Here is a 15,139-nt window from a genome sequence, read left to right on the forward strand (position 1 = left end):
CTACATTAAATACATATTACCAACTTATTAATCAAAACTGGTAATTGGTTGAAATTTTATGACCTAACCTAACTTAATTTAACCTTAGCTTGTAGATAAGAAAATGGTCAACCCGAACTCATCTAGCATGGACTTTTACAGGTCCGGTTGACCACGGGATGTTTACCAAAATAAGCTGTATACGCATGCTTTTTATTTTTGAAACGATAACATAGCTAATAAATTAAAGAAAAATAAACATTGTAGTATTCAATAATTGAATCTATTTTTGTAGATTGATAAAACCTTGCATAATCTATTTATACGTACGTCTGTAGCATTTATCAGTTAATTTTAACTATATAATTACAATGTTTCTAAATTAATTTCGAAAAATGATCAATAAATTTCGTGTTTACTATAAATATTTCCACAAATTTTTCACTATTTGATCATTATTAATAAATTTTGATTCGTATTTATTCTTAACATAAACATTTTTTATTGCGTAAATACGTTAAGTAACTAAAATCGTTTATGATATATCGAATCTTTAATAATAATAACTTGAATAATTCGCGAAAAAAATATTTTAATTACCTTGATCAAGATACCGAAGTCACTTTTCACAAATGATATATAACCAGTGTACTGCTATAACAACTGTTTAAGCAAAATGTAGATAATATTATTTGAACATGATAGTTTACTGCCATACTTTAACATAAAATGGCGCCCAAACATTTGGCAAATAAGAAGGGAGTATATATAAAGCGGTAAATATTTAAAACAAAAAGTTCAACCTGATGTATCGATCAAATTATCCGAGTACCTCACAAAAGTTATAATTGAATAAAATGGTAGAATCAATCAAATCAAAAAGAAAATGTTGAGAGAGGGAGAGAGAGAGAAGTGCCTTATTGTCAAAAAATTGTTACAATTTGTGGGCGAAAACTTGTAAAAAATAAAAAACAAACAAAAAATTTAAATATTCATAAGAAAATCACAATTAGTAATGAAATTAAAGGTAATAATTAGTATATATCTCCATATCAAAATTAGAAATCGTTTACAGAGTAGAAGCCTCTTTCCAGAAAATATGCCCTCAAATTATTGCGAAATGCGGGAAAAGATGATTTCGATTTGATTTCAATTGGTAAATGATTGTGCATCTTATTGCATTTTAAAATATTGAGCCCTTAACTAATTCTGAACGTGGAGTAGGTAGATCAACTTTACAAAGTGGATAACCTTGCAAAGATCTTCCTAAAATTGAAATGAAACGTTAATTAGAGTAGTAAGGTGATTTAATGTGCACTCGAAAACATTTTTGATGTAGGTAAGTTCATCAGTTCAAGATGAGTATTTATTTTTGATATCATTAATTGTACTGCTAAAACTTCATGTGAGAGCAGATCATGAGAAGGAGTTATACAATTTGATAAATTTTTGGCTTATTTAATAAATCAGTCATGGACCATGTTTCATTAGAAATATTACGAGAATTGGCGATTCTCCTATTATAATAAATATGTTTGGTAGCTTTTATGGTCTTATGATAATTTTTTTGTATAGTTTCACATAATTTTTGAAGAAGACACTATCCCAGAATTTCCTTAGGTGAGATAAAGATCTCATGACTTTTTTTTGAGGGAGAGAATTTTTCAATTTCTATGAAGTATTGGTTTTGGTCTACCTTACGAAGAAATACAAAGAAGCTTTAGAATCCCAGAAAAATGATACGGTAACTTGGGATGGAAGGAGTTGGCAAGAATTTAATGGCGAGAATAGGAAAAAAGGTCAATTTCTGGAAAATGTGGAACAATTTGTTCTAAAACGAATAACCTCAGAACATACTCTGAGTATGTTTTATACGTATAACTTTTTGTTTTCTCTGCGCGTCGATAATGTTTATAATTTTTTCATCAACATCGCCGAGTTCATCGAATATGAAATTCAAATCTTCAATCATCTTAGTTAGGTTCGTATCCACCGTTTCACTTTAAACTTAAGTTTAAACTACCCCTAGACCACCAGTAACGTTTAAACCAAAATTTGTCAGTAAAAGCTTGAAGTTTAAACAAGGCCTTAATGGGGAAAGTGCAATTTTAATTAGTCACTCGACGTTAGTTTTGAAGGAAGTGTTATCTTAAATTAAAGCAAAATCAACGCTAAACATTGTTAATCTGTTAATCAAGTATTTTTTTTCAGTGTTCTAAAGCTGGACACTGTATAAATGATGTCCAAATAAAACATAATGTGTTACATATAAATTTCGATTATTAAATATTAATAAATGTGTGTGAATACCCGATTTAAAAAGCTGAGCAATAATCAGTTTTGACGCTGCATTGATTTAACATAACACTTTCTAATTCAAATTGTACCACGTGACCTCATTTGATGCTCTAAGTAAGCGTCGTGCGCAATTACAACTTTAAGTATCGATTTCATCATCAGATATCTGAGCTAGAAAGCTCGCGCGTTATTAGTTTGAGCTAGTATTTAAAAGTGAATTTTCTTCTCATCTTGACCTATTCTAAATGCAATGAAGGCTTTTTCACAAAATACATATGATTTATTGGTTTAGTTCCACTGTTTGAGCCTGTGCTCTAATTTGAGGAGCGTTTCATATTTGACAGAAACATGGATAATTTGATTTTTATTTTTATTGTTTCAAAAAATGCCATATTTCGTCTTTAATGGAACTCGTCGATAATAGCTAATTTTCTGTTAATATTTTCCAATTTTTATTGATTTATTAGCATCCAAACTAATATTATTTTTAAGAATAATGGTTTCAAAGTTGATAAAAGACATACGTAAGCAAAAGAAAATATATGAGCTCCGTGGAAATTAAGTATATACATATAGAATATACTTTTACATTCAACATATCTTCTTTCCTTTCTCAAGCTTCTACTAAGTACAGAACATCTTAAGTATCAGAAATTTGACCACTGCAAACTTCTTTATGTCGTCAATAAGTCATAGGTTAGAGTTAAATAGTTTTAAAAATAAATTAGAAAATAGCTCAAAAAAACTAGTTGATTGAAATACCCAGGACCAAAAATTTTTCCTCTCCAGTTAACGTTACCCCTAAAACTATTCAAGTCAAATTATTCACCAAATATATTATTCAAGCAATGAACATTTGTGAAAGAACTCCTTCTTACATATCAGGTATTGATAAACAAGAAAAGAACAGGTGTTGAAGTTAGTAATGATATTCCAACTGTACCAAATGTCGTATCTTCTACTTCGAGAATAAGAAGTAGATTTGACTCGTCTAAAACCGTTGCTTCGTAGCTACAACTAAATCATTCTTTATTGGAAGACAGTTTCGTCGATTATTTAAAATTTTGATGGAAGAAATTAGTTTCTAAGCACGTTTCCACCACGCATGTAGGTTAAATCTCAAACACAAGATTGTGCCATTTACATTTTTTGTCTAAATTCGCTAAATCTGTTCAAGAAATTAATATTAAAAAGAATGAATGATTTTTTACTATGTCCAATTTGATGGTATTAGGAAGTTTTTCTATTGTATTCACAACAATTATCATAATTAATAAAAGATTTTTGGCAATTTGTTATAAAATAATATCAGTTTTTAGTCAACATTTTTTGTTCGAAATTGACTGACGATATTAACTAATCATGTAATGATTCCTTAGGACACTCAATTCATGAGAGATTACAGATATATTAGGATAATAACCAAATTGTAAGACAATCAAACGTATTAAAAAGCAAAAGTAAATGTTTAACAACATTCATAATATCACTGCTGAAAGTTCCACGGTGGTTAAGTGAAAATACTGGGATTTTAACTTTCGAGTTAATGCAGTGCTGGATGTATCCAAACATCATCAAGGAAAGTCTGATTCAGCAATAGTGTTTTAACTAGAAAATTAACAAGCCAAATATACGATTTCGAATCCTTTTCAGTGACTTTCATATAATGTATCAAATTGGTCTTAAATGCAGAGAGCATGAGTCAAAGAATATGAGTATTGAATCTTTTATCCTTTTTATGAATGGTATAATTGATATAGGGAATAATAAAAATTTTTTATGAATAGCTCACAAAGTTACGTAATCGATTAACTTTTGTCAACATCGTATTTATGTAAGTATAACTCAAAACATTAAATCTGTGTTACCATTTGGAAGCTTTGCTTCTTTATACCTATTATAGCCAATGATAAAGAAGAAATCTAATGAGTTTTTGGTAAATTTTCTACAGTAGATGTTCTACAGAAGATGAAGATGTAATTGATTAAGACACAAACAACATTTTGAAACAGTAAGTTATAAGTATGTATAATAAGTTTTAGTTATTTAGAATTTCAAAAAATTTTAAAAGTCAGTTATTTATTTCAACTTATTCACAACATTAAATAGAAGATTTGATACATTTGAAGGAAATTTGAAGGTATAACCAAATAGACGAACGGAAGACATAAAAAATTTTTTAATTAGAACATCTACATTCCACAAGTCAGGTGGTGAACATAACTGTAATTAAAGAAATTGGACAAAAATAACGTATATTTTGATAGCTATATTATATACTTATATATACTTGAATCCAATATCGAAGTTTTTAATGATTTAGTGGTTTATGCCACATACAAATATCGCAGGTTTGAAATCATCCAAAATTTGCAATATCTACTTAAGTATGTATACTGATTCAGTATCATGTTTTTTGATATTGGGATTACAAAATGTTGGAAATTGTTGCTTGTGGTTTTACGTGATTGAATCGTAATTTTTATATGGAGAACTGTTCGGTTGTTTCAATCAAACAAAGTGATAATAAACGATAAAAGAAAAATTGTAAAGTATGTTTTTAGATCGACCACTCACACCAATGGGTAGATTATCGTTTTTTGCACACGCACATGAATCTTTTGGCTCCACTATTTATCATTATCACTCACATCGCAATTCTTAGGAGATATTATTTTAAATTTGATAAAATATTGAAAAATGTAAATGTCTATAACCAGAACTTTTAGTTAAACTAAATAATTTGATTATTACCATTTTAATAAATAGATTTGATTTATCAAATTTCGTTTTTTGTAGCATGTGAATTTTCGTTTAAACTGAAACTTTCCCATATATTTACTCTGGCGTCTTCTGTTCATTTGGACATTATTAATACCTACCACAATTATTCGTAATATGTTACGCCCTTGTATATGTTTATATTTATCATTTTTGTCTACGATAACTTAATGTTTATTGATAATATCGACAGAAGATTCATTTCCACATAAATAAATCGATGCAGTACAATAACTCTACTTGTAATCAACTAGGAAAATTTGTTGATTTACAAAAGTTGACCCACTGTTTTAAAATCGAATTAAAATTTTAACTCGTGGTTGATATTTCGTATTTATTGTATCGTACTGTTACTTTGAATACTTTATATCTTGGTATCTCGCATGATGACTGAATTATTACATTTACAATTCAACTATCATACTCTGATTTATGACAATTATTTATCATTTTTATGAGCGAGTAAATGATGATGATCAAACTGTGTCAAAACTTTTTTAGTTCAAAAAATCGTGAATCGATTAATATACAATTATTGATGATTATAAAAATAGTATCAGATTAATACTTACCAAATTTTGTGTTGAAAAATTTTGAACGCAAAGCTGCCAACAGATTTCAACCACTATCAACAAAATTCAAATAAAAAAAAAAACAATAACAAAGGCACAAAAGATCAAGTGTCACATATCACGGAAAGCACTTAACGTTTTTACTCACGTTTCCCTATAAAATACTTCCGAGTGCGGCAAGTGAACGCAACAGTTAGTTTACAACTGAAGTTGTGAAAATTCGAAGCTGCTGGCGTTGAGAGTGGTGGACAACCGCCGTTGATTCGTCGAAGGCGGCTCTGCCTCCACGGCCTTTACGTCCCCCTTCCTCCCACTCTGCGCTAAGAAACGATTGCTCTTACACACTGTATATGTTTCAATGTAAGTTCGGACCAAGCCAACCGGATCGGTTTAAACATCAGTCGAATCTAATATATGCCAATTTCATTTTGATGTTGTATTATTGGGGTTTTTAATGTTTTACCACATTTAGGAGAATGTCAGAAAGTACATCGTCCACAGAGATACCAATAATGGGAATCACATCATTTTAATTATAGTATTTTATAAATTTGCCACCTGTAGGCTAAACATCTTTCGCCGCCTCTACTCACCTCTGAAATTTCGAACCTTAAATTTCAATTTATTCAAATTACAATTTTATCAATATAACAAAACGTGCTGTGGTAATTTCATACTTTCGTGGTCCCCTCGATTTTTTGGCTATAGAAAAACGATCCGATTTCGAAAAATCTTTTTTTTAAATCTTCGTTTTTACGGCGCATTTACGGAAAAAATTATGGGAAAAAAAAATAAATGCTTATATCGGTTTCAGGGCTTTAAACGTTTATAAAAATGCACTAATTTACGTATAATTGTTGATAACTTTTTTCTAAATAATCAAATGAAGTTGTTTTATTTTTTTTCATAATCCACACAATGAAACGAACAAATTGAATTAAAAATTATACAAAAATGTTGATTTATCATGTTTTTACAAATAAAAATAATAACAATTTCTTTTAAAATTGACCTTTCCTCACATATAATCGTCTGTATCTTTTATTTTTTTATTAAGTAATCATTTAAGAACAAAAACATTTTGAAAATCACTTATTGTACAATATTAAAATATTAACTTTAAAAAATTGAAAAATTCATCGAAATAGGATAATTATTCGATTTTCTAGAGTGTTTATGATAACATTTAAAGTCAGAAAACCATATGAAACCTTTAAGTGATATAAAGAATGGAAAACAAATATTTTTCTTTTCCAAAATGTTCATTTTTCTATTTAGATTAAGAAAAAAAATATATGAATTGCGTTTGATGCTTTGTGAAAAAGTTATGAACGATTATATGCCAAGAAGTGCGTTTATGATCACATTTAAAGTCATAAAACTATATAAAATATCCAGGTGAGAAGTTTGCCATATTTTTTTATAAATCCGCCGTAAAACACGGAGAATTAAAAAAAATTCATAGAAATCGGATGGTTTATCGATTTTCTAGAGCCAAAAAACGAGGGGATTGCGAAAATTTGAAAATACCAGTCCTCTAAGTTTATTTTTACAGCAAAGATATTATCATAAGCAAAAAAATTTACTACATAATATATACTATAGTCTCTGACCAAATTATTAGACTTACTGTATTTTTTTAATTATACATTATATTTCTTAAAAGTTTTTACACCGTAATTGTACATCTAAACTATAATATTGTATTTACTTTTTCAACATTTGGCAACACTGTGTTGACAAAGTGATACATAAACGTAAGCAAGTACGAACCTGTGTCGGAATCGCGTCAGGTACGGACATGTTTCTGTGGCTTTATAAGTATTTGTTTGGCAGTTATTAGTTTATTCTGTAGGCTTTGTTTTCGAAAATATTGACATGTGCACTGGCATTTGACAATACTTAACACAGCTATACATTTTTCCGAACAAATTTCCTCAATAAAACGATCAACGCCTGACTGACGGATACCGGACCCAAGACATCTCAAGTAACCTTCTTTAATGTCCTAATATAAATATAATAAATAGAAATCCGATTTAGTTGATACATTTTTTGGTAAAAACCAATACCTGCTCATTTTTCTATACTTCACGAACTCAGGCGAGACACAGCGAAAAGATCAGATCTCGGACGCCGAATATTCAGCGAATCGGCGCCAGCGACTTAGCTCACGTGACGTGGTTTCCACATTTGGATATGAAATAAATTTGAATTGCTTTAAAAGCTTAGCAACATTTTACATGGATGGTACTTTTAAATACTGTCCAAAGTACTTTTTCCAGTTGTTCACCATACATTTTAAACAAACAATTATATTTCGTTGATGGTTTTCCTTTCGCCGAATAAAATGCCAAAAATGTAGTTACTGCTTTGAAAAATGCAGTTATTATTGATTTTCAACTGGCTATTCCCATAATTATTGTTTGAGTTATTAAGTCTTATCACAGTATCAAACTGCTATCAAAATATTTTGATAAAGACTGAAGTTGAGTCGAAACGTCAATTTTTTTGCAATCTTTCAAAAATTATTGTAAAAAAACTAATTTTATAATAGATGAGACCTAAAATCAAGTGCTTTTAGAAGCATTAATATATTAAAACCTCTAAGAAATTAGAAATTGAAGTATACTAACTTTAATATATATTCCGAGCTTTGGAATACTTATGTATTCATCGTCTGTATTCGAAAGCTCGGAATATATTAGAATCAGTACACTTTGGTGTTTCATTGCCACTTCTCAACAATAAACCCTCATACTCCAGCTGGCAAAGACTTCATTGCAATTCACTTATAAATATGGAATACTTCAAATATAATACTGTCAAATATTTGAAATTATAGTTCAAAATCAAAATGAAAATGGCAGATTATGCTTCCTACAGACGATGAATACATAAGTATTCGAAAGCTCGGAATATATATTAAAGTTAGTTTACTTTGGTGTTTCATTACCACGTTCCCAATAAGAAAACGCCCATACTCCAGCTGGCAAAGACTTTGTTACAATTCACATACAACTAAAGGATACTTCCAAACTATTTCAAGAACTTAGGTGTTGTCAATAAGCTGTTAAATATTTAAAATCATAGTTCAAAATCAAAATTCTATTTTGGTGTTTCATTGCTACGTTCCCAATAATTTTTTGATTGTATTTTTATGTGCTTAAGATGAAAAATATTTACTGAAATACACAGTAAACATATATTTTATTTCGGTTTCTCATTTCATAGCTAAAATCCCGACTTGCAAAATCTTCCGTCACGAGTTGTCTAATCTTCATGACAACTACGATCACGAGTTGGCACATTGTAACAGAAGTTTAAATTTATGGCGGGTATTAAAAGTACGAGCTAATACACGCTCGTTATAAGGTTTAAGCTTTGACGTTTATACAACGTGAGGTTGGTATAAAAACATTTTAATATAAAAACTCACCAATATAAGTAGAGCTTCTTCTTACAAATCAAAATCAGAATCTAAATCACAATATCGACTGTCGCAACCAATATTTACAATTAGTGAGACTAAATCCGAAGCACTACGAAAACTAAACAATGCGAGATCAATAATAACATCAAAAAACGAGATCTGTAATATTTTTGGGAAAAGAAAACTTTGCTCTAAAATCTCAGTAATGATTTGCCTCAAATACCACAAAATTATTCCGGGAGAAACAGATCATTTTGAGAAGATACTGCCCGATGAGAATCGTCTATTATACTTACTTATTCATTCCTTTCACTGAGCGATATCAAACTTATGGAAATATAATTAATAAATTTAGTTTCTAATTGTACAAATTGTAGCAATACGATAATTTGTTCCCAGAAAGCCAAGAATCCAATGAGCAGTCATTTAATTAAAAACAAACTAACTCATTGTGTGAAATTAATCAACTGTTCGTAATAATGTGTAAGCCCACTGGTCAATAAGCAATCAGTAACAAAAGAAAGATTGTGGCTGATTTAATTTGCGATAATCAAAAATTTAATATGAAATATAAATGAAGTCTTAACTAATTAAATGCTCTTTGAAACGGCGTGTTACCAATGGAAATGTATCTGCGAGAATAAAAAATTATTATGTTCATTGTATCTTATTTTATTTTTTCGTGAAGGGATATTCATTTCGTTTGGATTGTTGGTATAACTTTTTTTGATATTGGTGTGAAGTTTAAGCGCCGAGTAGGTGTTAGTCAGTTACAGGAAGTTTGCGATATTGACTACAAAAAAAAACTTGTTTGTTGAAAATTTTTTGCTTCCAATCGAATCGAAGGTTACAGGAAAATGAAAATTTCACAGTAACGACGATAACATAAGAAAAATTGCAGAAATGGTACTGGAATATCTCTCCATTATCAACTCAACATATTTTGATTAATATTATGAATACGGCGCATATCAATTGTAGTATAGTTCTTCCAATATCAATTGCAGAAGACAGTTATGCAAGGAACAATCAATATTTCATAAATGCTTTAACTCCCCGTATAAAATTCGGTGAACATCTAACAACCCCTCAGTCCATGTGGACTCATCATCTCCATTGTTTACTAATGAAAACATCGAATCGTAAACATAAATGTATTTCTATTGGCCGAAACTATCGAAAGGCGTGTGTACACAATTTCTTCGAAGTATTCTAGCCAGACAGTCTGCGATAAGCAGTAGCGTCACTCGGTGAGATTCATTTAAATAAATAGAAACATGGCGTTCTTTAGCCCATGAGCGAATGAAGACAATGAAATTGCACAGTTTAGTGAGAATAAAGACAATTATGAATTTAATAATAAAGATTTAGATATACAAACATAGGAAATTGTTTTGAATATATTCGAATGTTTAAAAAAGGAAAATATCTAGCGATATGATAATGCAATCATGATAAGAATGGCTGAATTAACCATTTATTGAGTAGTCACGAGAGGGGTTGCTGTGGATCATTCACAGAACCGAAAACATGTAAAGAATACAGCAAAAGGTAGCAAATTATCCCGAAAATAATCATACTAGTTTAGAAACATTGCGTCAAGTTTTGTCATCATGTGGTTTTAAACACAAAAAACTGAATAAAAGGATGGCAATAACCGAATCTTCAAGGTTAGTTCGATGGCGTCAGATAGAAGACTACCGAAGTTCTAATAGACGAATGGGGTACAAAAGCGGCTCAGTTCACACTTGGTACCCTGCTTAAACCAAACTCCCATACAGGCAGGTACATTTTACTCGTCTAGTTACGTTTTATAATTTCATATTCAGTTGTAGCAAGTTAACAAGATGTAATAATGATTTTTAAAATTAATCATAAAAATAAGAAATTTATAAAATGATGTATCTACGCCTATGGTAGATCAAACAAAATTTTCGGCAAGGAACTATACCAAACTATATCAAAACTATACCTAAAGAAGTGTATCTTTTTTAAAAAAGTAGCGATATAGTTGGGGAGTGTACATTCATCAAATACATCATTATTGGTGACGAGATGTGCGTTAATGAATATGATGTCAAAACTGCAAAACAATCTAGCAAATAGGGCTCCAGACTGAGAAAACCAAATAAATGTCGCTCTGAAATCCTGATTTTTATCAGATTCTCCGATTACTGCCCTTTGGCTCAACATGAAATCATTCCAGAGAGTCTAACGGACTTTGTGGTTAGATAATTGTCATTCATCCACCGTATACATGACACTTGGTTCTCTATGACTTCTTCATTTTTTCTAAGTTCAAGGATATCGCATTTCCTTATAGAAACCAGTGATTCGGGAGTCAACCTATACTGCAGGAAATTTATCTGTCAGCCGGACCTTCCAGAATAAATTCCATACCTCCAAATAGTAGTTAAACGTAAATTTATTTTTTGTTGATAAAGAATAAGAAATTTAAAACTTCTGTTAGCGTCTTAATGCCCGCGCGGGCCATAATATGTACTTAACTGCCGCACGAGCATAATATAATCTATTATATAGATCTATCTAAGATAATTTGCTGTTATGACATAACGATTATAATTTCAATCCACTGCATTTTATTTTCAAACAAATTTTGTTAAATATCTGTTCCGATGAAACACATTCATCCATATTTTAATAGCGGGAAAAGTCTTCCGTTAAAAAATATAAAGGTTGAATAAATATAGTGTCTGAATAAGATTGAAAGGTCCCGCATTCGGTTTGAATGGGGCACGTGGATATAAGATAGATAAACACATGTGGTATTCAAGAAATATCCCAAATTTGTAGTAAATTCTAATTCTAGATAAAGGTTGCGTCGTTTTCACTCTCGAAAAGTAGACTGAGAAGACTAATCTTCTCAACATTTAATTTAAAACTAGTTCTTGTAGATTCTTTGGTAAGCTTAACCTATATCAGTATCCTTTGGATAAATTTGAGGAATGATCCCGTTGTATCATAAAATATTATTTAACAATCCAGGTTGGTTTCGAAGCTAATTCAAACTGCTCCTATACAAATCCTGAAATCAAAATTTTTTTCTGATTACAACAAAATAATGTTCAGCAGATTTCAGGTCATTTGATAAGCTGATGATCAATCAATGATCTATTTTAATAGATGCTCAAAGCATGAATTTCGTTTCTGTCATCTCCCAAATAACAAACAGTGTCTTTGAAAGGGAAATTCGTATTTGATTCAAGGCAATGTGTTATATTAATGTGAAATTCAGTATGTAGACGAATGTACCTTCTCAAAAGAGACAAAACTAATTTTCTCTCAACCATATCAATATAGATTCGATCTTTCCTCAATAGCGATTCAATCTTCTCTTCGCTTCCTTCTTCTTACCCTTCTTCATATTATATGAATTAGATATTTATTTTCTCGGTCAGGTCTTTAGTGCGCTGGAATCATGACTCTATACACCTTGAAGTCTTCTTCTAGGGGTTTATCTTAAGATATTTCTCACAACTTTCAAAATTTGTCACTCGAAAGAAGTTTTTAGCTCACTTATTACTCGAGCTGTTGAACGCTGTTTCCAACTTTACGTTGTCCTTTTCAGGAAAGCAATTCGTTTCTAAATTCTCATTTCTATACTTCCCAAAGTTACCTCTACCTCATCCAACCATCTAGATCTCAGTATTACTTTTCCTTTCCCACCTTATGTCCATTATACCAGCTTCTTGTTCAGCTATATAGTATATCCCAGCAATCATACATACACTTTTTCTAGTACTTTTTTTTATATAATAGTAACAATAAATTTATTTCAAGTCTCAGCATCATTTCGAACTCTTTCTTGATCTTACTCATTGTCTCTGTAGCACAAATCGTGACTTTAATATTGTTTTATATATTTTGTTTGCTTTCCAGCATTTTTCCAACTTGCTCCAAGTGTTCAATTCTCTTTTTCTTTCTCGTTTCTTCCTTCAGCACTTTCTGTATCTCAGCATTATCCTTTTCTACTTTTTCTGATCTATCTTCATCGTTTATTATTAGTACATTTAGTACTTTAATAACTAAACCACTCTAAACTCACATCTACCAATTTCTACTTTCTCTCATTTTTCTTGTTGCTAAATTTCATATGTTTCGTTATCTCAGCATTGATTTTAGTTATAAAACAGTTAATATAGTTGTCTTCGACACGTACCGTGAATCTGTCTGATCATATTAATGAAATCTAAAATTTGGAGGATGCGCCGGGTACAAATTTCTAGGAACACCGAATTGTTTTTCTAACTTATTTATCCACTGTTATATTGGTGTCAAGTGTGGCATATTTTATATATGATTAAGAGACTGGATTACCTAAAAGTGACTGAAGTTAAAAGCATAATTGGAAGGAAAATCGTGAGTTGCAATTATCCGGAATTAGTAAATAGATTCAAAGTGGCACTAGTGCGTGACGAATTTAATCCAGAAATATTTCTATTGAAGAACTAGACTTCCACCTGTTTCCACCTGTATCTGACCGATTTCTATCATGAAGGACTATAATTTGACCATTATTCTGCTATGGTCGAATTCGTAACAAGAAGTTCTATATAAGTTTTAAATATTTTAACTTTTTTTCTGTTAATCCAGATGTTTTGTTGGATTGCCTTTCGACTTTACTGTAAAGTGTAAATCTTTTGATAAACATTTTTTTACTTTTAAGATGTTATCTTTAGTTGAATACGCTTAGAACAAGACCTATATCCCTTATCGTATTAACAGATAATTTAGAAAAAATTGATAAATCACTATTTTTGTCCATTTGAATATAGGGTAAAAGGTAAAACATTCAAATCTCACATGCTTCTAAGATACAGTTGTTATAATTGACTGAAAGAAATGCTTCTAATAATCTTTCAAGTGAGCATTTGACGAATTCCCGTTGCGTCTTTCACATTTTTTTATAAATGGCGGAAGCGTCTTTGATGTTTTCTTTTAAAAGTTTTTATTACAGAAGGCGGTTTATTTACAGTATTTCTTCCAAATGATTTCTGGGACAGTCTGTTTATTTGTTTCTTTTGTTTCCTTTGTGTAAATGCAGTAAGTTAATTTTAAATAAATACTCGTAGAAAAAGGAACGGTAAGACAGTAGTTATTAATTCACCCTACGATAAGAAAGTGTCTAAATGAATACCATTATATGTATATTACAAGTCGAACTTTCGAAATTATTGTTATAAAAATTTTTCTACTCCTTGGTATAGACATTTTATTATATGTATATTATGGAAAATAAATAACAAATAATATATTTATTAGCGGTACCTTTCGAGTAATAAAAATTACAGATGGAACCATCCTCCATTGATCCTTCTCGAAAAAGAGACCCCGAAAAACATCTAATGCACTATTGTGCACCTTTTAGGTTATTTGTGCGTATGAAAAAAACGTTACAGATTTAAATCGGTTTAGATTTTAAACCATTCTTTAGCCCACAAACACCCTCACTTGTAACATAATTCCTTTTAAAAATTGCCTTAACGATTTACGATATAATTTTTCGAGGGGATGTCAAACTAAGCCTTGAATGAGTTCTATTTCCTCTAGATTAAAAATTGTCCCAACAGAAATTGTTTGGAAATATTGATTTTGTATTTCAAAAAGCGCGATTAAATAAATTCATTAATTATGCCAAAAATTTATTGTGGATAAAAGTTCTGAATCAAGTTGATTTTAAATCTAGATTTAGTGGTAGTAGACAAATAAGTGGTATGTAAACAATGAAAATAGGAAGAGAATTTGATAAAATGGAAGAAACAAAAAACTACCATCGATCTGAGGTCAAGAACGGGGAAGCAGCTCGTTTATAAGGGTAAAAAATGATTTATCTTGATTTCCGGCAAAACATATATAGAAAAATGATAAATAGCGAAGTAGTAAGTAATAAAAAGGTCTACAACTTTTGTATTGACAAAAAACCAATTTCTTGGAGAAACATAAACATTTTTCTAAGGGTAATTCCAAATCCATTCAGCTACAGCTCATATCTTTAGGATCTTTTATATATCTAATATCTATGATCTTCAGCTTTGTTACCAAATTGCTGAAGCAG

At 30.3% G+C, this 15,139-nt stretch overlaps 1 protein-coding gene across 1 annotated transcript in view; it reads right to left on the bottom strand.

Annotated features, from left to right (window-relative positions):
* Positions 1 to 5,836, bottom strand: part of LOC130453359 (zinc finger protein GLI4) — a 149,576-nt gene extending 143,740 nt beyond the window's left edge. Inside the window, exon 1 of the transcript XR_008911041.1 lies at positions 5,631 to 5,836. The gene's annotated coding sequence lies outside the window, so the exon portion shown is untranslated. The remainder of the gene's footprint in view (positions 1 to 5,630) is intronic.
* Positions 5,837 to 15,139: the final 9,303 nt, after the last annotated feature.

Source organism: Diorhabda sublineata, chromosome 2, assembly GCF_026230105.1.
Source record: "Diorhabda sublineata isolate icDioSubl1.1 chromosome 2, icDioSubl1.1, whole genome shotgun sequence".
Classification (NCBI taxonomy): domain Eukaryota; kingdom Metazoa; phylum Arthropoda; class Insecta; order Coleoptera; family Chrysomelidae; genus Diorhabda; species Diorhabda sublineata.